The 24,505-nt window shown below is 41.9% G+C and overlaps 1 long non-coding RNA gene across 1 annotated transcript in view; it reads right to left on the minus strand.

The window, feature by feature from the left end:
* Positions 1-24,505, minus strand: part of LOC117492708 — a 56,341-nt gene that overhangs the window by 13,644 nt on the left and 18,192 nt on the right. The window contains exon 2 of the long non-coding RNA XR_004556884.1: positions 5,274-5,335. This is a non-coding gene — a long non-coding RNA (uncharacterized LOC117492708). The remainder of the gene's footprint in view (positions 1-5,273; positions 5,336-24,505) is intronic.

Here is a 24,505-nt window from a genome sequence, read left to right on the forward strand (position 1 = left end):
GCTGTAAAACTAAAAAGAATGTCTTGAAAATATTACAAAATAAATAATAAGAAAGTGTTTCAAGGGCGCATAGCCGTTGAAATATATATGCCAATAGCTTCCGTTATTTATTTTGGTCTCTCGGCTTTCATGTCTATTGGCTTCTTAAAAACAGCGGGGATAAGCTGTTGAACTGCTGTTGTCTTTTGCCGGGCTCCGGTGATTTGCAAATCTGGGTGATGCCTTCTGATATGATTTAGCATGTTTGGCGTGTGTTAGCATTAGCATACCGCACCGCTGTCGAACAACACCAATACACCGTCCTCGTCCGATCCACCACTCGCACTCCATCGTTATTGTAGTCCACAGGGAACCCGAAATGTTCCCACACAGCTGATTTAAAAGAAGCAGGTGGTTCTTCTAGCTCAGGGGTGGGCAAACTTTTTGGCTCGGGGCCATTATGAGTTTTAAAATTTGACAGACGGGCCGGGCCAGTAGCAGATCGGTGAAAAAATATTTAGCTGTCCACTCCTTATTAAACATTCAGCACTCATTGTCGACTTTTCTTTTCTTTGGTCAACTCATTGTTACAGATGCAGGTTCAAAGGTGAATTAGGTTCAAAGGTGAATTATTGCGTCATGACGTAACCGTTTACGTGCCTTCTTATGACCCACACAGCGTTTTGCGTCGCTGATTTTCTCCGAAACACCGCTCACAACAACATCAATAGAGAACTGCGTCGGGTAGTGTTTAATCATACGAAGCCAGATTAAATTAAATAACGACTTCTCCAACCTTATAATTTTCTCCTGAGTGTCGTGGTGCATTGTTTATTAATGTGGTTCAGCGGCATTACCACCCGCTGCAGCGCTGCTCGTCCACCGGAGTTTATTCTCCCGTTAACTCACGGCAGCGGCCGCTGTAAAGTATTCACTGTCTGACTGTCACACAAGCAGCTGATACATATCCCCAATTCCCCATAAGTGAAAGTGTGTCAGTCTGAATTGACGCTGTCTGGCATCACAACGCTGTTATGAAAGTTTCTCTGGCATTCTACAGGTGATGTTAGCATAGCAACCGAAGCTAATCAGACTATCTTGACTACTTGTTGCTATCATATTGTGGCATAAGCCGTTTTCTAAACGCATATTTTACCGGTGTAGTTTTCGTTATGATTTTACTTGTGATAGCCACATGTAGCCCATGTATTGATGCCATCCGATAGCTGCTATAATACAAAACAAAACGTCTGCCTGCTCTCCACAATGATCAATAACAGCGAACGGATGGTCAAAGTAAGGTACAAATAAACAGAATCACACGAAGCCTGGTTAGTGTTGCCTGACTTTATAAAGTGTGTTTTTGTTTACAAGTGTGTGGTTTGCTCAGCGCTACTGCTTGTTACAACTTGTATTTGCCGTACTCGCCATGAACTGTTATGGCTCAGGTTAATCTCGCCCCCCTCGGACGTAAGCGTGACCTATTTGGTTCTTAGATCTTGCCGGGTTGCCGAGTGGGGCCAGCTGAATAGACCAGAGTCCAGCAAAGGTCAATTGTGTCTAGAGTCCGCCATCTAGTGGGATCGACTGAAATGCCGGGTATTGCAGGAAAAAGGCTAAATGAATGCGCTCTTTACTATAATTTGGACAATTTTGCACCAATATTCGGCGGGCCAGATTAAAAAGATGAATTACAGCAAACATGTGCAATATATCCATTATTACAGCTCCGTGGGCTGGCAGTAAGGCGATATGGGTCTTATTGTGCATCCTTGGGTAAAGATAAACGCATGTAGTGCTGCTGCTGAACACGTAACATGAACGTGCCGGGCGGCGCGGTCCCGTGGGTTAGATGCACGTTCATAATGCAGAGGGAAATAACTCACAGAATAACGTTATTAGCACATTTTTACAACTTGAGGAACGAATGTTTTTAATAAGGGCTATACAAGTGTTCATACTGGGTAGTTTATTTAATTTAAAAAAAATTATCCAACGATTTACAGACCACTCTTTCCCCATGTAAGTCGATGGGAAAAATTGTTTCCGGGCCTGGCAACCAAAAGGAAGTGTAGTACCGCCGTTTGGCCAGCACGAATATTTTCATCTGAGTCCGGCGCACTTCCTGGGGGCTTGGTTCTAGCTCCTGTGTGTTATCTAAAATCGCCATACTAACTTTTCTTCTTCTTGTATTTTGTTTGTTTTGTTGTGTTTTCTTCTTGTTCTTCATTTGTTGTTTAAGGGCGGCTGGCAAACAGCTTTTAGGCGCAATACCGCCCCCTGGATTATATATAGTGTAATGGATACTGCCCTGAGTGACAGACTTTTTTCCCACTCATAAAAAAAGGCGTATTCGTCGTGTGACTGCATGTGCCGAACTGTGACGTCCGAACTGTGACGTCTGAACCGTGGCGGTTCGGGACGAATATGGATACCGTTACACCCTAATATGAAGGGAAAGGTTTTGGAGTCACGCACTGCTCAGGTTATAAGTTATGAAAATATATTTTCTGGTGCTACAGTTAATGATTGTGCCCTCTATTTCTACTGCGGCTCAAATTGACTTTGCACTGAGGCCGTTTACCGAAGTCAGCCATGCATGACGAGTTATTTTAAAGGTGGTGTGGAGAGCTGACGTGTGGCTAGGCCAGGCCAGGGCAGCGGCTGGGGTCTCGGCTTAGTGCCTCAAGCCCCTCGCTCCAATGGTCACACAGCATCAGCTCCCGGCCCGAGCCCGGACACTGATTTATGGGACAGGGGGATTACCTTCAAACCAGCCGTGAGGACCACCCAGATGGTGGCACAGGACGACAGCCGCACAAACACACACAGGCACACAAAATTAAATATACTTATACAATCATACAAGCACTTACTGTACATGCATCTCTTTACACAGACACCTAAATAAATCTACTTACTTAAATAAATAGTGACTTATACACAGACAAAAATCTTGCTATCAGGATATTAAATATTAAAGATTGTGGAAATAAACAAGCATGAAAACTACATATGCCATTTTTAATGACACTGCTAACCACACACATGCACTAGGAGGGATTAGTTGAGGCTTCCTCATTAGCTTTAAGATAGGAACCAACATTGCTCATCAAAGATCATATGTATCTACAGGATGTGCCTTGATAGAAGTAATTCCTCAAAATCACATCATTTTTTCTCACATAATTTAGCATAATGCGTTATTGAAGGGTGACGAAATGTTTATATTTTTTCTATCTGGACTGACCTTTATATATACAGTCTATGGGACTGACCCAAGTCCTAAACAAGAACTTTCTATGTAGTGACAGATGGCGAGCAGAAGCTGGTCCCGAACTCTGGTTTTCATCAATTTTGTAAACTCTCTAAAATTGTTGACATTTAACTTGATCATGATGTTTAATAATTAACTTTCCACTTTTGCCTGATGCAGGTTTGGACTCCGCATTTTCATTCTGAATGCATTTACTATCCCTAATACTTTTCCACCAAGTCACATTTTCATCTAGGAACATGTGCAAATACACTGAGCAAAAGAGAGAAAAAAAGAAGAAAAGCACATATTTCTCACTTGCCGGGGCACAGCGCAACTCAACTTCAAGGCATCAGATGGATGGGCTTAACAATAAGATTCAATGACAAATCGGACGTGGTGCATTCCTTGAGCAAACACTCACCTCATAAAGGGAGACGGGTAGACAAACACTCACCTGCCCTAAGCTAATAACTTGTGTGGAGGCAAACACACACCCAGCCACACTTAATCTTGTTGATATGTTGGGGAAATGAGAGAAAATGAACTGCTGAAAACTGTGCTAGAATAAAAATAGGACCTGATTTCAGCTCAAAAATCAAAATGTAGTATTTTTCAAAACAAAATCCTACCAAAGAGGAAAGCCGGATCTATTTGTACTATTTTACTGTGCTATAGAACGTTACAATTGACTAGTACACAACTATAATGTACTGCTAGTTTAAGGTTTCTCTTAAACAAAGCAAAACAATTAACATACATTTAATTATTTTAACTATGGCCAACAAAATGGCTGCAGGAGGAGGTTTGATAAGGCTTACACATAATGTTTTTTTCTGATAAAGTGACATTAAAGACCTCATGTTGTGGTCACGTGTGTGTTCATATCTCCAAAGATATTTGCATGTTTGTGTCAGAAAAACATTCATGACTGGACTTACTTTCCTCCCAAACAAACCACACACATTTTCCCCCATGGCCTTCTTTCCCAGCAAAGCAAAGCAAAGCAAAGTGACAGCACAGCTTCAGCGGGATGCACCCTCAACATTTCCTGACCATGTAATTCTCTCCAGCTGCCTTCTGATTGGATACTAAGAGGCAGCGAGGATGAAGAGAAGAGTGGTGCGGTTGTGGTGGAGGGTGGCGGGGAGCTTGTTGGCAGCGGACGCATGAGAGAAAACAAATTCCTGCCCCATTGCCATGGAGATGAGTCAACAGCAGGTCGGGGGGGGGGGCAGAGAGGGCCGGGGGTTGTGGGGCACAGGGTGACCTGCTGTAGTTAACAATTCATCCCCGTATCCGGCTCCCAAATGATTGGGCAAACACGGAGTGCTGCGGAGTCAAAAGGGCCCCAAGGGGCTGAGAGAGGTGCATCACCCTGGGGTGACATGCTGACAGGCACACACTGGTTGGGAGAGGGTGGACCAGTTGAATGAGGGAGTAAGGGATAGGGGGCACCAGTGGAAAGGGAGGGGGGCTGATGGGATGTGGGAGAAGGGCTAAGTACATTGAGTACCACAGGCTATAGCACAGTCACAAAACAGTATTGATGGCTGTGGCTTTAAAAAGCAGTGTCATTAAACGGTTTGTGTTAAAATGTCATTTTGAGGATGAGAATAATCTCTTAAGTAAACCACAACAAATACCACCCCGTAAATTATGTTTAAATTCTTTATGTTAAGCTAAATAATTAACATTTGGCTGCCAGTTGTGCCAACAGTTAAAGTAGGTGTTGCGTCACTTTTATAAGCCTAAACCACAGTAACACTAAAAGTCCCTGGCATATGTCCGCTTTGTTTAGGATAGTAAAAACAGTCAGCACATCTGCGTAAGCCACACGATCTGTAAAGTAAAACACTACTGGACAAAAAAGCTTGGCGAAATGAATATAACATCACGTTATGACAGTTAAGCTTGCCCAATAGGGACACGGCTAAGACTACAGACGTAGCAGAGGTTTACAGAAGAGAACTTTAACACTGAAACACCACAAGCACACTGAGACTATTTGCAGTCTTTAGAAACATTATATACTCACCAGAGGATCCCTGGGAAGCAATTAAAGGTTGACATCTCATTCCAAGAATTTGGATTTCTTCACTGTGAAAAAAATCAAAAGAAGACAAACGTCACTTCACACACCAACTAAAGTATAATATTCCATCTGCTTAACTCTTCACTATCCGTTTGCTCAGCTGGGTTCATTTAGGTAAAACAGTGTTAGAGCATGTAATATGAGGTACAAATGGAAAAAGTGTTCAAAGCCTCAACCCACAGGACCAGGTTCCAAAACACTGACCACTTTTCAAAGGTGCAGTGCGCTGCTTGACAATAATAGTTCAGGGACAGAAATAACAGACGGGTGGATCTCATCAATGTCACATCATACAGAATAAGAACCACAACGCTTCAATACTGTACTTAAAAAAGGCTAGACTTTTAGTAGTGTAAGGTTTTGTCTCAGTCAGCAGAAGCCGTCATTTACAACTTCATGCACTGTCACAGCTTGGTTTGCTCCCCAGAAAGGCAAACCAAATCCCATTATCCATTTGGCCATCTTACTTTCAGGGGTTGAAATGCCACCATTACAACAAACCTTTCACTGGGCAGCAGTGTAAGGAGGGTGTGTAAGCAGAGAGGACTTGTTACTGGTTCCTTACTGCTACTAACGTCAGAGCGCAGTTTTCATAAACACTCATGAAGCATGTCTTTCCTTTAGTGGGAATTAGTATCCTCTCTATAATAATCCACCCAACAAATCTTATAAATGAAAAACAGGACTGCATTATTTTATAGTGCGTCTGAAAAAGAGTGAGGAAGGAACAAAAACAAGTGGAAAATAAAAATGATGATAAAAATAGCAGATGTTGAGAGTCACTTCTCGAAAGGTGTGTCATTCAGGGAGTTTGGGATGAAGTTCTGGCTGCAGCCGAGCTCTAAATTTAGCATATTTACTAAAATAAAAAGTGAGTTCAGTCGCTGGCACTGGAACTTTCTCCTCCCCGTTTATGACCTCAGTGGTGCAGCCGGCGTCACTCATGACGAAATACAAACCATATAAAACAAAGAAAAAAGACCTCCTCAAATACCCTGAGTACATAAGCAAACAACCACAATCTAATTTCCCTATAAATGATCTTATTATGGCAGTACAAGTCCAGATAAACAGAGAAATATGGTTGTGTTCATTCTAAATTTAGACCTTTAGACTTTGAGCATGAATCACCTTTTACAAAACAACTTTTAACTGAAGACAGTCTCTATTTTTATTTGAGAACTAAAGTGATTCGCGTTTAAATGAATGTATACTTGACTGTGTGTACATAAAGGGAATAAAGGATGTATGACACATGACACAAGCTACTGTGTTTGTTTACTGTCTCCATACATGCCTGGGATGAGCCTGTGTGCGGCAGGCTGGGGAAGAGGATGCCCCTGGGCCAGGCTGAAGAGTAAGTGAAGCAGAAGTCCCATCTAAGCTCTAAAGCATGCAAGTATCAGGCCTGTAACTAAAACACAAGCATAAACACAGGCGATGTTAGGGATTACACCCTGCAATATCGCCGCAGGAAACCACAGACAGCACAGGTGTAACCATCGCCGCGGACACATTCTTCCACATCTCCGTTCTGCCAGTGGCGGTCTGACTGACAGCTCATCGTCTAACCTTGTCGGCTGTGTGAAACTTGTGTAAATATCTGCAGGGGGTTTGTATGTATCTTTGAGTACATGCGTGTTAGCCTGTGTGTGTGTGTGTGTGTGTGTGTGTGTGTGTGTGTGTGTGTGTGTGAGTGTGACTGTGAGTGTGCGCGTAGTAGAAGCCACAGGTGAGGAGGACACACACACAGAGAAGGATTACAATGGCCTAATGTCATGTCAAAGAAGCCTTGCAGCACAATACCACACACTGTACATTTTTCTTCGAGAATCAATGTTATTGTTTTTTAATTTGTATTATTTGTCTCACTTTACCTTGGGAGTTAAATCTGATCTGATATATATTTTGAAAATAAGAAAATACGCTTATAGCAATAAATCAAAGATACACACATAACATTGTAAACCTTTTTACTAATAAGGTAGAAAACATTATGTTTCTAGAGCATTAGTTAGCGTAACAAGGGAGGGGGGAGGAAAGCACATTTCCTCAGTAAACAGCACCCTCTAGAGCAACACTCTCCATGTAATCCTACCCCTCACTCTCATTGTTGCTGCCTTTCTTTATAAAAATCAAGACAGTTATACTAAGATTCATCAGGAACAGTTACTTAACATAAAATGCTAAGAAATCCATTCAATTGTCAAAATATGAAAATCCGTCAAAGCCCACAGGCTTATGTTTTTTCTTGTGTAAGGTTTACCAAATAAGCAGGTTGTTTTGTTCTTTGGCTTATTTCTGGGCCACATACGCACAATTACAGAGGTGAGGTTGAACCACTCATTTTCCCAATGTGAGTTGATAATGAGGCAGGCCGTTATTAAGATGTTTGCTTTAATCGTGTGCAGGGTTATTAGGGGGGGTTTACAGTACACAAGAGAGATTATCGTAGGCCACGCATGACGGAAAGGGCTGAGGAGGCCAACGATAAGCCAGCTACCCACAACTGTGAAGCGAGCTGAGAAATATGAGCGCACAGTAGGACATGAAATCCAGCAAGACAAACCTCTCTCCCCCTCTCTCTCTTTCTTTCTCTCTCTGTCTCATTTGCCCTCTCTTTTTCGCCTCAAATCATGTTACACAACCACAAAGGAATGCCTTGTATATCGGAGACAGATTTAAAACAAGAAGAAAGAAAGGAAACAGTAAAGAGGGGATCACAGAGGGATCTATAGAAGCAGTAGGTATTGTTTGCTTCCTTTCTGTTTGTATAAAAGTTTGTATGAGAGAACTATAAAGGCACACTGCAGTGACACACAAGTCCAGACACATACGCACCTAACTACTTCACACAAGCTTACATAAACTAAATCACAGTTGTGTGCACCAACCCGAGAGCACTGCATGTTTCATCTATATTTTTCCATTCCTTTAATAATAGACATTTCTGTTCCAATACATTTCGTTGGAATTTAGGGAGCACTTGGAAATCCATCATTTTATGAGCTTTAAACTTTCCCACAGATTTCCCACTGTTTCTTCCGTGCATTTGACCCACACACATTAAAGTAGCACTCAATTAGAGCGGCACTCGAAGCCTGAAATGTGGCACTTGTATGCTACTTAAACATGACATATAACACTCAAGTTTATGAGACCCGTTGTATTACAACAACAAAAACGTTCCATCTATGTGGACAATGGAAAATTATTGAAATACAATTAAAAGAGAGAAGTTAAAAAAACAAGTTTCAACTGAGACCAAAACTGAGTAAAATCGTGTTGGTAGGGATGGATCATGAAAATCCACACATATTATCTATTATCTTTGATAAGAAAACACAAGTTTAATTTACATCAACATTAGGCCTGTCTTCATTGCTTAAGATGATTTAGCTGCCAAACTAGCAAACCACAAATGCCTGAGATTAAAATGAACATTTCACACATATTTTTGCACAGCACAGTTTGACAGAATTAGTAAAAGGTGTGTTTGTGTGTGCGTGTGTGCGTGTGTGTGCGTGTGTGTGTGTGTGTGTGTGTGTGTGTGTGTGTGTGTGTGTGTGTGTGTGTGTGTTTATCCAAATGTGTACCAAGTTAACAGAAGGTCAGAGTAGTGAAGTATTGTTTGCTCTCTTCCATGTACTCTTGGGGACCAGTCTGTTTGAGAGTTTGAACAGTGACGTGTGAAACCAGTAAAAACAGGACATAGCGCCACTGTGTTTGCTCAAGAACACCCAAAGAATGGACTGCCATTACAAAACAAATCCCTCAGCCTGCATTCCTCCTGTCCATCAAACCTTACCTGCTGAACAAGATATGACACAGAGCGGAAGAGGTAGTTACAAGAAGATCTACTTCATGGCGGGATGACTTGCAATTTGTTCAAAAGTTGGCAGCTCTCTGACCTTCATATCTGACCTCAGGAAAGAGGCATGCATCCACACGTTTGCATAATATGCTCTTTCCCTCTCTCCTCTGAGTATGAACATGTGCACAACTAATGCAGATAAATACTGTAAAAATGGTCCCACAAGCAGGCATTAAACACACATGATATTTAGTAAATGTGAGTAAATAATACGTTACTTTAAATGTGTGATTGGTTGAATAGTGATCCTTAAAATGTAGTTATATAATTTAGCCAATAACGCTGCAGATATACTGTTGGACCTATGTACACCTGGGCATAATACTTCCACAATGACCTTGCAACATTGTTAATCATGTCTACAGCACAGTTTATCAGCTGAACAATACGAGTTTGCAAACATCATTTTTGAATTGAAAAATTGGGAACACAGCACACTTGAGTCATCACTCAAACTTCTGATGTCCAGCTGTTCGTTTAAAGTTTAATTTGACCTTTAATTTGTTTATTCTACAGAGAGCATCTAAATCCAGTCCCAACCTTCCTGCCATAACAGATCAATAGATCTAAAGACAAAACAGGTCAAAATATGAAACCATCCGAAATACCCATATGCTTCCAATAATAATAGCAAAAAATAAAATATAAAATTAAAAATCTATTTTATTTGATCTATTTTGATAATAAATATTTGTAAAATGCACAATATTTTCTAATCAGCTACAGCTCCTGAAATATGGGTTTCTTAGTTTTACATGATTGAACTGTTTATCAGATTATATCATTTTTTAAATGTATATTTAGAATTGTATACTACGTTCTGATCTTCTTTTTTTATTCTAAATGGAATAACAATGAAACAAATGGGGCATAAACTAGATATTATTATAATAATTGTTTAAACAGTTCCTTTTCTTTTTTTTCAATTATTGTATTTTATCCATGGTTAAACGTTAATTTAGTGACATGTAGATTGTAAAGAAAAAGCAGCAAATGCTCAGGTTTGTGAAGTTGTAACAATAACATTTTATCAATATTGCCTAAAAGATTTCTTTAAGGAATAATAGAAATGCTATATAATTGTAGATGACTTGATCAACAAACACTTATTGCAGCCCTGATTTATACTTTGGATGCACACTGTTTTGGTTAAAGTGCTGCAGGGTGTCATGATAGATGATATCCCAATAAATTGTATCTCACATTTTAAAACAGCAAAGGCAACAGACAGTTTAATAACCTGGCTTTTTCATCCTTCTGTCTCGCAGCTGTTTTATGAAAGATTTTAATGATGTTTTCGTGAGAGATGCCTGACCTGCTCTTATGTAACAGGTGATTCAGCCCATTAAAACAAACCGATGGATCCGATAGTAAAGCTGGGTGGAAATTCATCAACTGGAACATATGAAAGGGGAGAGAGGCACCAAAGGATTCCAGCCCCCTATGCTCCCTGCCATCATCCTCGTATCAGAGGAGCCACTGGGAGAACTGGATGTGATTTGTATGTGTGTTTTTGAAGAGGGGTGCTCATAAACAGCCATGAAAGGGGCCCCTCTATTCAGCCCGCTAGCAAAGATGCGCTTCAATGGGCAGGCCTTTTGTTTTCCCCTGTTCACAAAACCTTAAACGTGGAAAAAAAAAAGGGGTCGATTCTCTGGATGTGTGCAGGCCCAAATGATGCCATTAGATTGGTGCCCGCTTTGGGTGAAAAAGGCTTCAGTAGCACTTGAAGTGATTTAAAAGATGCAGGAGAGAGCTGCCTGCAAATCCTGTTTGGGAATAACACTGGAGGAGAATGGGGAGGCAAAATGCCAAGCGAGTGATCATTCTATAGTATGCAAAATTGCTCTCAACTCCATGAGTGCCGTGGATGTTAAAACAAAAGATGCGGAACATTCCTTTGTCACGTGATGAGGGTCAATGTGCTGCGGTGTTGCGTGGGGTCAGGAAGTTCACCAAACTTCCCACGCTGCCTTACACCATAAGATCACAACCAAACTATTTATTATTGGCAGGGAGAATTTAGTCAGTAAGAGTGCCAGCACAGAGATGAGCCATCAGAAAAAATAACAAAAAGGACTTCCTCATCAGCATGACCAAGCTAACAGACTAATTACACATTCAGGATGAAAGAATGTCTTAAAAAAACATTATTGCACAAAAAAACACAACATTTCACAAGCGATTGTGTCAGCTATGCAAGGGATGTTACAGTTATTCAATTAATAAAGTACAGCTATGTCATCTATTGACACTGTAACACTATAATGCAAAAAGACAACGCTTGTGCACCTTACTCGAGCTGTCTAGAAATATCCCAGTCAAGCGAGCAGGTGATAATGTGACAATGTGCCAACCAGTAGCATTGTGCGGGACATGCCATCATGGTGCCCGCTCACCGACAGCAACCTAATAGGCATGAGAACCTTGCAGTGTCAACAAAAGGGACAGTGCCAAACAAAACCATTTGTTGTTAGCCAGAGGGCTCCTGAACAGGCTAGGTCCGGTTCCACTCTGCTCGGCCTTCATTTCCAGTTCAATGATGTCTACTTAACATTCACTCGAGAATATTAATTAATTTGAGGTTGAATTTCTTTATGTTTATAAAGAAATTCAACCTCACAACTATCAACAGTATACACAAAATGTTTTACATATAAAAGGGTTATTATATTGGTGGCTATGACAATTGACAGGCAACAAGTCTTGGAACTACTCAGGGTTTTATCTATGCAGGTTTTCCACATTCCCCAGGGCGTGAGAAGAACAATATTTTTTATGAGTGGCATGGTTATACGAGACTCATGGGAAACGTATCTTCAAAAAGGTACAGGACATTTCTAGTCTCTAAAAACATATTAAGAAATCATTATTTCTACACAAAAGGTGAGCTAGACCGAGTGGGTTGGAGAAATGTAGTGACTCAAATGGACTCCAAACTAATGGGTTTTCCCTCCGCTTGGCATATTTGTCAGCTGTCTGGCCTGCCAGGAAACATCACCTCTGATTGTGAATGACAGTTCAGTCAATTGCCCTAAATACCTCACTTATCAGTGCTCGTTAGTAACACAGTTTCAGAAGTAAGAGATAAAGTTCCTGCGTTAGACTACAGTCACCTCTGGACAGTAACTTTATGAAGACACGCTGTTTTCTTCTTAACAACCGCTCATATCTACAGTATCAGCTTATTTTCAAGGTTTGTTTTTTTTACTCAGGAAAAGATAAAGATCTAAACAACTTTTTTTAATTACAAAAAAGTAACTAACCAATGCTCAGCCTTGACGCAACGCTTAAACATTTGAGCCGAAACACTGTGTGGACAAATTCAAACATTACACCAATGAATCTGCTGCTCCTCTACCTACTGTATGTGATACCAGTGTAATGTAATACTCTTCTGGGATGCACGACACAGATTGCAGAAGTCAATCAATTAACTTTCAAACAACCTTCCAGGACAACAAGCAATTGGATTGTTTTTTTTTATTTAAACAAAAAAATGTATGTCATGTCTAAAAAAACATTAAAACCAAGTAGATTAATATTTTTTATATGAAAATCAATAATGAAAACATTTTATGACTGTCTCCGTTTCCCAGTTTCGTGTGATTTTTCACATTAAATAAAAACAAAATGTCTTTGCAAGTTCTGTACCAACAATAATACTGTTTGGAAAAAACGGGGAAGAATTTCAAAAGCTGTCTGCGGGACACAGGACACCTTTACATGGGAGTGTATTCAAATTACAACTGAAAGACAATATGTGGTTAAAAGTGTTAATGCTGCCATGAAGTAGCAGGTTCTTGAGGGTGAAAATATAGCTGGGGAAGAGCCATGATGTCATGATGTCAGTGGAAGTCTTTGCCATGGCTTGATATGGGTCCTGTGGGCTCCTACTGATAAGATTGAGGCGCAGGTCATTTGGAAACCCTCAGTGAACTGCTTGTTGGCTAACAATGCTGCCTCAGTCCCAGCTATCGGAACATCTCACCACAGACCACATGTGGGCCAGCCGGACACAGGTAATCAGGGCCGTCAGAATGCAAGCAGCTCCTCTTGCAGAAACCACAAACCACTATCTCCACCTTATATAACTATAAACATTCATGATATAAACCTGTATATAAACATATTTTATGATTTTTATTTTAAGAGCAAGTATAATTAAATTCTGACGGTAGCTGGGCACTTTTGCAAGGACTCACTGTGTGCTTTGTCTCAAGTAAACATTTCCCACTTCTCCTCACTTAAGTGACCCTCCTTCCACAAGCAGCACCACAGACTCTCTGTCGAACCGGTTGGTGCGAAATCACTGTTCATTGTGATGCCTGTTGTCATGGATACACCCAGGTGTTGCTCCCGAGCCCAGGCAGACGAATCGGAAGGCACTCACTAATCCACCTCCATACCAAAGTGTGTCAATAATCAGGAATGCACTGTCTAAACTAAACCATTGTTCCTCTGCCAAAAGAAATCACAAATATAAAAGCACTGACATCGCCTCTGGGCACTGCCGTCTCTGGGACTGGAAAAGAAATGAACTGAAGAGAAACAACAAGAGTCAGAGTAGGAAGAGGGAGGCTTTGATAATGCTCCAGACAGCTTAATACTATCTAAATCATGAAGCTGTCTTTTACAGTGGGGGATCTATAGTGTTGTGATTGACTAAAGCTGAGCAGTAGCTTCTTTATTTGACAAAGTCTGCGCTCCTGAGAAGACCAGCTGCTGTCAACAGTTGGAAGGCTTTGAACTACCACTAAGCCCTGAGACAGAGGGAAATATCCTCTTCATTTCTTTGAATTCAGCCCCATTAGAGGTCGATTCAGAACATAAAAATGTAAAAGAAAATAATCTCACAAGGATTTATACAGATGCACCTCACAATAGCGTCTGATCTTTGTGGATAAAAGCTACCGATGTCTTCCTACTGTTCAAGTGTCCTGGAGTACATTTTTATTACTTTGCTCCGGAGAATTGTTTGAGGAAAGTTGCAAAGTTCAACATGACAGGGGAATTTTGCCCTCTGTGTCATTACTCTTACTTTTGAGAGGTTGAAAGGGAGCCGACATTTTTAAAAGTCATCTTGACATTTAGCAGCAACTTGGGAGTCTTAAAGAAAAAAAAGTCCATACTTTGAGATCAGACATGCAGACATGAGTAGCTCTAAGTCCACCCTATATAAGAAAAGACAATAGCTCGCCTGTTGTCTCTCCCCCTGTATGTGCACATGTGTATTGTTGCGGTATTACAGAACAGAGAAGCGCAGAACCGGGTATACGGATGCGGCCGTAGGGGTGAGACCACTGTGGAGCGCCCCAGCACTGAAAAGGTCCTCCTGAGAGCCTTATTGTGTGGGGTGGCTAGCCACAGCAAGTTCTGTTTCCCCGAGATGCAAGGCTTTGCTGCAAGCCACAACAATGAGCATCTTTGTCGAGCAACACTATTATCTTAGCACATTACTGTAAATGACAGGAGAGGGTAGTGTGTCGGAGATCCCACTTAATGAGCTCCAGGTATGTGCTTGTCATAAAACAAGAAACTAATTTAAACATCTGCAGAGCCAAGAGTCTTTTGTGACTAAGAGCATGTAAGTGGGGATTTGAAAACTGCTCCTCAAAGTTATTTTAGAGGATTAAGCTCCGAGGAAATTGGGATATGACACAGAATAATTTTTGACAAATGCATTTAAAACTGATCTTCTGAGAGTGAAATGGACTGTTTTTCTTATTTTCTTTCTTAAATTATAAATGAATATGTGAAATGAAATGTTTAATCTACAGCATAATATTATTATTATTTGTTTAGGTTCAAAATCTAAAATTGAAATAGTGCTTGAATATGTTTGGATGCAAAATATACTTGGATAAAACTTTGGATGCCTTTGTGGTAGTTTACAGACTTCACTTTGGCGCTCTTTAAACCAGGTTAAACCAAAAACAAATATGGCTTCAAACTTATGCATTGTAAATCTTACAAGAGATGCTCCACAGATTGAATTGTCCATTCTTGGTGTCAAGTCCCCCTGAAGGGCTAAAAACACAGATCATCTTGTTAAGTCAACAGGTCAAAGACAATCAGACGGGCAGAGGCACTTGACCCGCTGTGCTAGATTACAACTCAACCTGAACTTGAACTCTCTGTCACCTGATTCAACAACCTGTATTTTTGACGCTTGGTATTACCCTTGTGTGTCGTTTAGCTAAACATGGTTAATATTGTCTGATAGCTGAGTTTCTTCCCGTTAAGTGGGTATGACACATTAATAGGTTGTTAATGTTAAGAAACCCTGAGACACAGTTTTGTGCAATATTGTTGTGTTTGCCGCCGGCGGGGGCAATCGGGCTTACGAGGTTAAGGATCATCTAACCCCAGACGTGTCCCTCCTCATTTGGCAAGTGTTCACTTGTCCTGATGTCATGCGCCTAATTGCTCCCGCTGCGTGGGATGTGAAGTCTGATTTTAGGTACATTGTTGACTGTGTGCGCAGGCTTGTGTGTGTATGTGTGTGTGTGTGTGTGTGTGTCTTATGAGCCAAGGTAGCACTTGCCTGCAGCAACACACACACTCATGTCTTCACCCGCCACAACCTATCATTACCGCTGTCACGTAGCCACCTCCGCAGCGGGCCTCACAAGCCCCGACAACCACCAGCACACACACCTGGAGGGCCAAACACTTAGTTCCCAGCCCTGTGCTTCGTAAACACCACCTTTTAACACACACATACACACACACACACATGCACACACACCTATTCATATCCTGCAGCCTCAGCTTCTACTTTGCTCCTCCCATTCGCTGTAAAGTATGTCTTACTTTTCTATCTCCCCAAACATAAATGGTTTAGTACTTTTTATGTATTTCCTTGCTATCATTTTCCACACCAGCTGTGTGAAACAGGCTTCCAGGCTGCTCCTTTGACTACACAAATAACATGCCACAGTATGTAGTCAAGAGCAAGCACAGTACAGAGAAACAGATTCTGAGAATTCACCCTGTTAAACAAAATACAAATTATTTTCCAATCCATTTCCAGGCAGAGATTGTTATTAATCTACGAGCCTGATACTTAATCGCATGTCTTCCTCCTTGCACATTTCTTCATCTATGTTTGCTTGAGCCAGGGCAACTTGAGTGTGCACACAGTTGAAAGAACACATGAGACCACTGAGCAAACACGTGGCTGCCGTTGCACACCTGAGCCCGGCCTGCATGCCTGCCACACAGACGTGACCTTTACAAAAGCTGTCATCATGAAAAATCAGACACAAGAATAACTCTGTATGATCCCAGCCTGCCTGTTGTAGGCCCCTACACACCAGGCCGATATCGGCCGTCTTCGGTTGTTTGGCGACAACGGGTTCCTTGTCACCCAAAGTAAATTTGGTGTGTCCCGAACCCTCGGCCGTGACACGCCTTATTTGGCCTTTCACGGTCAACATGTTGAATCGGCCGGGTGTCGGACACAAGCTATCAGGCCAAGAAACCACTCTGATCAGCTGTTCAGCTAGCAAATGAGAAGCGAAACGGAAGTGAGGGACGTAAACAAACGATTTAAGGCACAGGACAGCAGCTAAACACCAGCAGGTGATACTTAAAGACATCAAACATAGCCCTTAAATGTCCTCTCTTACCTCCCACACATAGCGGGGACATCTCTGATATCGGCGGGAGCGTCCCCGGCTGTCCTCTGCTGAGAACTCCGTGATTTGTTTGGTCAAGTCCGGTTTTTCATCTCATCGTAAATTTAGCAAGAAGTGGCCATTATTACATTGCTGACTCAATAAACTACACACCCGCCAGAACACTGCGATCATCAGATGCAGGTCTATTAACTGTGATTTTATAGTATGTCTGCACTTTATGTGCTCATTTCATCATTCATGTATTTTTATATTCTAAAACATGTTTTCGATGGACGAGAGTGAAAATGGAACGCACACGCTATTTGTTTGTTTATATCAGTCTGTTCTTCTTCTCTGTCTTCCGGTTGTTGCCTATTTTGAATGACGAATACACACTACCGCCGTCTGCTGGTAAGGAGAGTTATTGCCACTCACGCATGCGCAGTTCGTACGTGCTCGGCTGAAGTCTTTGCGGTGATTTCCAGTGCGACACACGGCCAAGACGCAGGAGAACTCGTCGATGGAACTGTCGGTGTTTGGTGTCGGCGAGTTCTCTGGTGACTGCCTGGTGTGTCAGGGCCTTTAAGGGCTGCTCTGTACAAACACACACTTTAGTCAGAGTCAATCGAGGGAACAATAGGGGACCACTGGAACGTGCTACCCCAACAGAAGCCTTTGAAAAGGAGAAGAATCACTGTGCTGTTTGCCCTCCTTTGTCATGTTACAAGCTTGTCTTTGGCCTGTGCTTGCTCTGCAGCCTGTTCTATTCAGGGAGGGCTTAGTATGTAACAGGTTACTCTGATAGGTGTGTGAAATCTGAAACCAACAGGCTTTAGAAGTAAACTGTACAAATGGAGATTCCTGAAAAACAGCTTGTCACACCTTGAGAATCTAGAATATAAGGGCATTTTATTTCAAGGACCTTGGACAAAAAAATGTGTTTTCTTGCAAATTAGTTATTGCATGATGTCGTGTAGGATATTATATGCATGGCTAAGGCAATCTGTCACCAGACTAGATGCATAGAGGGTTATGGCAAGCACTTGGTTTGAAAAGAAATGTGTGTAAATAAAAGATAATATCTCTTGTTCTGATGCGTCTACTTAAATCCCTTTTTTTATAAAGAAAAAAAGATTGAAGGAGTGTTATGCTTAATCTTTGGAATGCTCTTTTGCCATTAGTCAGTTGACCGTAGGTACATTGAAACAGTTCATACTGGTCATTAAAAGATGCATGTGCAATGTAAGGATTCTGACCTTATTACTGTGCCTACAACTGTGTTCGCATGGGTTGCCTATGTGCGTTTATGTGCCGAGTGTTACAAATGACCTCATAAAACCCTAAAATATACAGCAAGGGGGTCTGGGAAACATCAGCTTCGAGCTATGCTAGAGTGCTCTGGCGGTGTCTCCCCGCTTCATTTACATACAACAATATACAGGTCCACAGCCCACTCCCAAACACACATACACAAACCATTCACAGCATGCTAAACTCAATCTCTCCCAGAGAATGTCTGTGTAGATGTGTGTGTGTCTATAAATGGGCTGTAGAAAGGGTAATGTTCTCGAGAAACATGTCACCTCCATTCAGTATGAAGAGGGGTGTAGTGAGATGGTACAATCAATATGTTTTTCAAAATCAGTTCAATATTAAATAATTATTTAATGTTTTTTTTAACGTTAAACCACAGCACAAGGGAAGAGCGGTGCAAACGTATTCCTTCTTATCCGCTGTTTGAGGCACAATATGTGATTGCTGTGAGAAATATGCAGAGCTGTCTCCAGTTAGAGAACTTGGGGAAAGATGCCTCAGGATGTGTGTGTGTGTGTGGGGGGGGGGGCTCAGGCATGATCAAACAAAGCACATCCAGGTACAGTTTGCCATCTGTACTTACCCCCAGCCCGGCAAAAATGTATTCGCCCCCGCCCTCTCCATCTCCATACAAAGTCTTCGAGGTATATGGAGTGTCAGAATGAAAGAGGCCTTGTCTAAGAGGCTAATCCTTGGGCGATTAGTCAACGCGTCTCGATTAAAAGCTGGCAATGCTGACACGCCCCGAGCCCTCAAACACCAGTGGAAATGGCAGCCCACAGGTGTCCATACAATGCGTCTCATTACAAAAAATTGGGTGGTTGGAGTTGGGTTAGAGACAACTTTCTCATGAGACAGGAGAAGAACGAGGCAAGAGTCTGAACAACCCTTTACAAAAGGCATGACAACGGCTGCAGAAATGCAAAACACAGCAACATTTATTTTTCTATTTTCTTTTTCCAATACTATAATGCCTATATGCTCTTTCCATTGTTGGGGTTAAATTAACTATTTTCATGAAAATGTAGGAACCAAGGGAAGTCAGTAAGAGAGAGAAAGAAAGAAGTGGCACTTTTTTTTGACAGATTATCCCTTCATCAGTGGATGTTTTCTGTAAACAGTCGTTTTGAAGTGGAAGGATTGAAAGCAAAGACAGGTATTTCATCTAAACAGCCTGAGCCTTGCTTTCCATCAACATTAATACCTCATCTTAGGGGTATTCCCATGCCAGAACATGCCAGCAATGACTAAAATATCCTGACTTTTACAACACTGTGCACAATCAGGTATACCGATATTTTAAATCAAAACGCACTAAGGTAGCTTGAATGCATACATAGTCAAAAACTATCTAATACAGTGAACATGTTTATTCTCAAAAAGATGACTGATGATGCCCCCGTTTTTATACTGTATTCTTTGCAAGTCTGTATCACATAAGTGATAAGGGTGATTTTAAGGGGAGGTAAGTGCTAAAGGCCCTTTTTTTCCAACATGAAAGAGAAATATAGATGCATACGAAAACATTAAAAAATCATAAATAAACCAAATATTTGTAATGATTACATTATGTTTCCCATCGGCTTCAAACTACAAACAAAGTCTGACCAGTTCTTGTAACTACTGTGTAACTACATAACTATCGGTGGCTAATTCATCCATTGTCATTGTGAGTTTAAGCCATTTTTCTTAATCTGCTCCTAGTTAACCCGTGGCAGCTTGAGTATCAGGAAATGACCTTTGGCCCTGGGGACAGACTACTGTACTTCCTCAATCACATTCATCGTGTGCCTAACCTTGAATGAAAGCTCCAAGCGGGAGGGAGGGGGTGTCTTTGGAGACCGGACACAGAGAGGAATCGCTTACCACTTTCCCCGAGAGACCCCAATGGCGTTACACAGAGGGGGGATTCATATAACAATGGCAAGAGGGAGGGCCTGAATGTTTCCTGAGATCACATGTTGTTAAGAAGATCGCGGCACTTGCTAACAAGCCAGGCAGTCCGGCTTTATGCGGAGGTCCATGGGGTGAGAACACACATGGTTTGAGTTTGCCTCTGTGTAGGACCAGGAGGAAAGAAGGGGCCTGGTAAGAGGAACCCTCCAATTCTCACTTCCTGCTTCTGCTGGAAATGTGATCTTGGTGCCCGTCGTCCCCATCAACACAGAGCACAGTGTTCACCCGGCAGCCGAGGAGATGGCATGTTCATCCGAAGGGGCACCCCATCACACCAAATCAGCTTGTCATCACCCTGAAACCCAGGCTGATGTTTCCCTAATGAGCTGGGAGGGGGGCAAAGACAATCCCATTCAATCATGCCTTTAATTCTCCAGTGCCACACAGCAAGTTAAGTGATATTTGTTTTCTATTGCAAGAATTTTTCTAACACTGGGGTTAATAAATCTGTCCAAGTTGAATGGAAAGTTTAAGAAGTATTTCTTTGTCTGCAGCAACACAAGAAACAAACGCCATAGGTAGAGCACTAAACAAGTGTTCAACAACATACAGTAGATAGATATTTGCAGCTGATAATCTGAGTAAAAGGAGACATGGGTGACGCATGGGGAGAGGCCATAATTATAGGCTAGTTCAATAGTCTTAATTACCTTTACTACCTGAAAGCCAAATCAGTGTCACTTAAAGTGCTCCTGCAGGAAAGAACTCCAGCTGACCTTGCCGTCCCTCCTTCACAGCGGAAGATGACTCACTCCAGCATACCACAGGTTACATTTAGTCAGGTAAACACATCGCACCAATAAAAACTCTCATCAGGGCTCACATGTATGGACCAAGAACCCATGTTTCCACTAATAACTAACAGAGAGATGTCAAATACGGTAAGACAATACCGAAGCTACTCTGGACAACTTTGCAGGAAGTGAAGCAGCTTTTGGGCAGCAAGAACTGTTTTGTGAGGCAAGTGTGTGCTGTTGTGTGTCCATGTGTGCTTTGTGTGTTGCCAAAGCCCTAGTTTCATTGTTTATGCTCTGCTGTGTCTGGGTCAGCAGGGCTCTTGACTGAATTCTTGCCCCAGCATGAAGAAAGTTTTAACTGTGTTGATGCAGGAGGAGGAATGATTACATTATAAAAATACACCGCACCATATGTCCTAGTGAGAGATCAAACCATGAGGTGACATACAGTAGAATCTAGCAGGCCTTTAACCCCCCTTCTGCAGCTCGCAAGGTGACACAGCCTCAACGCAACTTTTGGCAATTTACTCATCTTCGGACAAAGAACACGATGGAGTGACTTCCTAAACAGCTAATGCTTATTCAGAAAGTCCCTATAGTTGATGGTCAAATTGGACAGAAAGACATCACAAGGGAGAATGTGTGCTTTGAAAGCCTTCAGCCACCTTAATGTCTGGTTTTTAATCCTGCTGTTGTGACCCCAGAGTTTGTTTTAAGTCCAACCAAACACATAAGCAGCTGATTTTAATGATGTCCACACTCCCTTCACTTCTCCATACTTTTCTTGAAGATGTGCCAGTCAGTGCAATTAGCTGGCCTAGTGTGTTTGGTTAGGCTGAAAACACGCTCCTTGGTCTTGATGCACCATTCAGCTTACTGAGTGGGGCACTGTGGGAAAGGTGCCGGCAAAGAACAGTAAATGCAAATGCGGCTTTGGCAGCAAAGGTCATCAGAGCTACTTCACCCAAATACAAACACGGCAAAACCAACTTAGAGATGGCTAAAAAGCTTTTCCATACAAAGTTGCTTCTTCTGGGTGAACATTTCCCACAGAAGTTCATCCTGGTAAGGAGCCAGTTGGTTACCTCGATCAGAACCTCGCCCTCTTTCTTCCCATCTCCATTTCACTCTCTCTGTACTCTCCTTGTGTCTCACAACAAGACGGAGCATGCTCACTGTAAACCTCTTGGGGGGTGAAAGGGATTTGGAGATTACTTTTATTTTGAATTCCTTCCCCTTAATGTGGCAATTACCCCCCTCCCCTTCCCTCTCCCTTACCTCTTCTCTCCTCTCCAGCAGCACAGCACGGAGTTTGTTCTAAAGCACATCTCGTTTATGTTTTGTACACAGAAAGCATTTCTTTCAGCCCCATTTGAATCTAACATTTTACGGCATAAATAGCCTGCTACTCATCAATTTAAGGTGGATTAGATGTGCCTGTACGGCTGAAAAAGTGTGTGCTGAATAGGAATTCCTTAGTTTGAGAAGGATAAGAAAAGATCCAACCTCCAAGTAATTACTAATAAATGTTACCTACAATTTACAGACCTACAGACTTTGGATTAGAAATGGCATTTGAAGTGTACTTCTGTTAATCACATGTAATGAAAGTTTTATTTTAAAAAATTACAAGTACATTTATTTATAAAACTTTATTTAAATAAAAGTTTACAGAAGATTGGAAAAGGAAGCTGTAGGGCTGAACTTGTGAAATGTATTTTCCTTAATGAAAAAAAGTAGATGGCTAAAAGCTTTAAAACCATAACTCTATGAATCCTAATCACACGTTTTATGCTGCGTCATAAGCCTAGTTATTTGTGTGTAATCTTATTAAGCTGATCAGAAACTGTGTGTGTGTGTAAGATGTTACCGTGACATTTTTTCGACATCCAAGACAAAGGTCAGCAATGCTACAGTTACAAAAGTGTCTGTGATGTCCTAACTACCTGATTTAAACCATTTGTGTAACAAAACCAGCCGGGGTTGGAAGATATCTCTACTTCATTTGTGGTCCACTTTTCAACGGTCTGTGTCTAACCCCTCAGAAGTGACACAAACTCTCCTTGGTAAAAGAATCCCATCAAAAAGGCTCCATTTCCCTCTTTTCTTTGGTTGGAAGGCCAGTCACAACCCTCTTCTTGTCACTGAATTGTCATACAATCAACGCCTCCAAAATGGTCTCAACTAAACTACTTAATTGACCGTTCTTTACAGGGAGGGATTACCTGCTAAGAGGGGGCAAAGAAAGGGAGGGAAACCAAAACAAAAGAGGAAGTGAACGGTCAGTTGGAAGGAGGGTGGCAAGACACCAAAGGATTATCCCTGTCATCTGTTCTGTGATAAAAATACATCTTCAGATGTGTGGGGAGACTTTGTGAGGCATCCAAGAAAAACGTGTGCTATCAGGCACTTCTTCTAGGACAGAACAGAGGAAGGCCCCTGCAGTGAGCATTCAATATTTCCTTCAGTAGCTACAGTTAAGATACTCTGAGGACTTACAACTCTTTCCAAAGGCATGCCTTGGATATTCTCTCACAATGTTTGGCACAAATCTGTCCTGCTCTGTTTCCTTATGTTACACAGCTGCCCAGGGCCCAATCGTGCACTAAATATGTAGTTGTAATGTTATAATCTGTTCTTTCCATTGTTTGCCGAGTTGCCAGCATGTTCTATGATTTTCAATACCAACAGGGAAAGTCGGGTAGTAAAAGGAGGTTCCGTGCTGTTGCGAGGTCTCAAAACCCTTTAGAGCAAAACTGTAGAACGACTAAGTACCACACACACACACACACACACACACACACACACACACACACACACACACACACACACACACACACACACACACACACACACACACACACACACACACACACACACACACACACACACACACACACACACACACACACACACACACACACACACACACACACACACACACACACACACACACACACACACACACACACACACACACACACACACACACACACACACACACACACACACACACACACAGCCAGCTGTGCCACTGACGTAGGTGGAGTCCAAGTATCAAGCCAACACAGGCCTTTATAATGGAGCTAGATTTATAGGTGTGGTGCCCTGTGTTCTATATCCAATTACAGATTTTTACAATGATAGCATGTTAAGTAAAATGTAGTACAAGAGTGTTAGTGCCATTGCTTTGACCTAGACATAGCAGCCTTACGAAGCCCTACTGTTTAATTTCACCATATAAGGTTTCAGCAAAATGGGCTGATAGGCTTTCTCCTCAAGGGTGCAGAGGTAATGTCAGAAATGCAGACAGGAAAAGGTTTTTTTTATCTTCCAGTCTGTCTTTCCCTCAATCTGCCTCTCATGTTCAGGCTTATCGCTCCATTCTGTCTTAGCTCACTCGCTCCTCCCCCATTCTCCTTTTTTTTCTTCCCCTTTCTCTCGAAGGTGCACTTTTATCTTGTATTTGACAAACAAAGGTGCCATTAAGTGGCCTGCCTTCTAACAATATTTCATTAAACTAGTAGAAATGGCTAACTCTGACTCCAGGGAAATTCCAGCTGGGGTTTGACAGGGGCTGCGGGGCAGTGGGAGGGGTTTGGTGGGAGTGAAGCAATGCCGGAGGATGAAAGTTGAGCTCCATCTCCTTTTTGACGGATTGGTACAGAC

The sequence above is a fragment of the Trematomus bernacchii genome, unplaced genomic scaffold, assembly GCF_902827165.1.
Source record: "Trematomus bernacchii unplaced genomic scaffold, fTreBer1.1, whole genome shotgun sequence".
Taxonomy (NCBI): domain Eukaryota; kingdom Metazoa; phylum Chordata; class Actinopteri; order Perciformes; family Nototheniidae; genus Trematomus; species Trematomus bernacchii.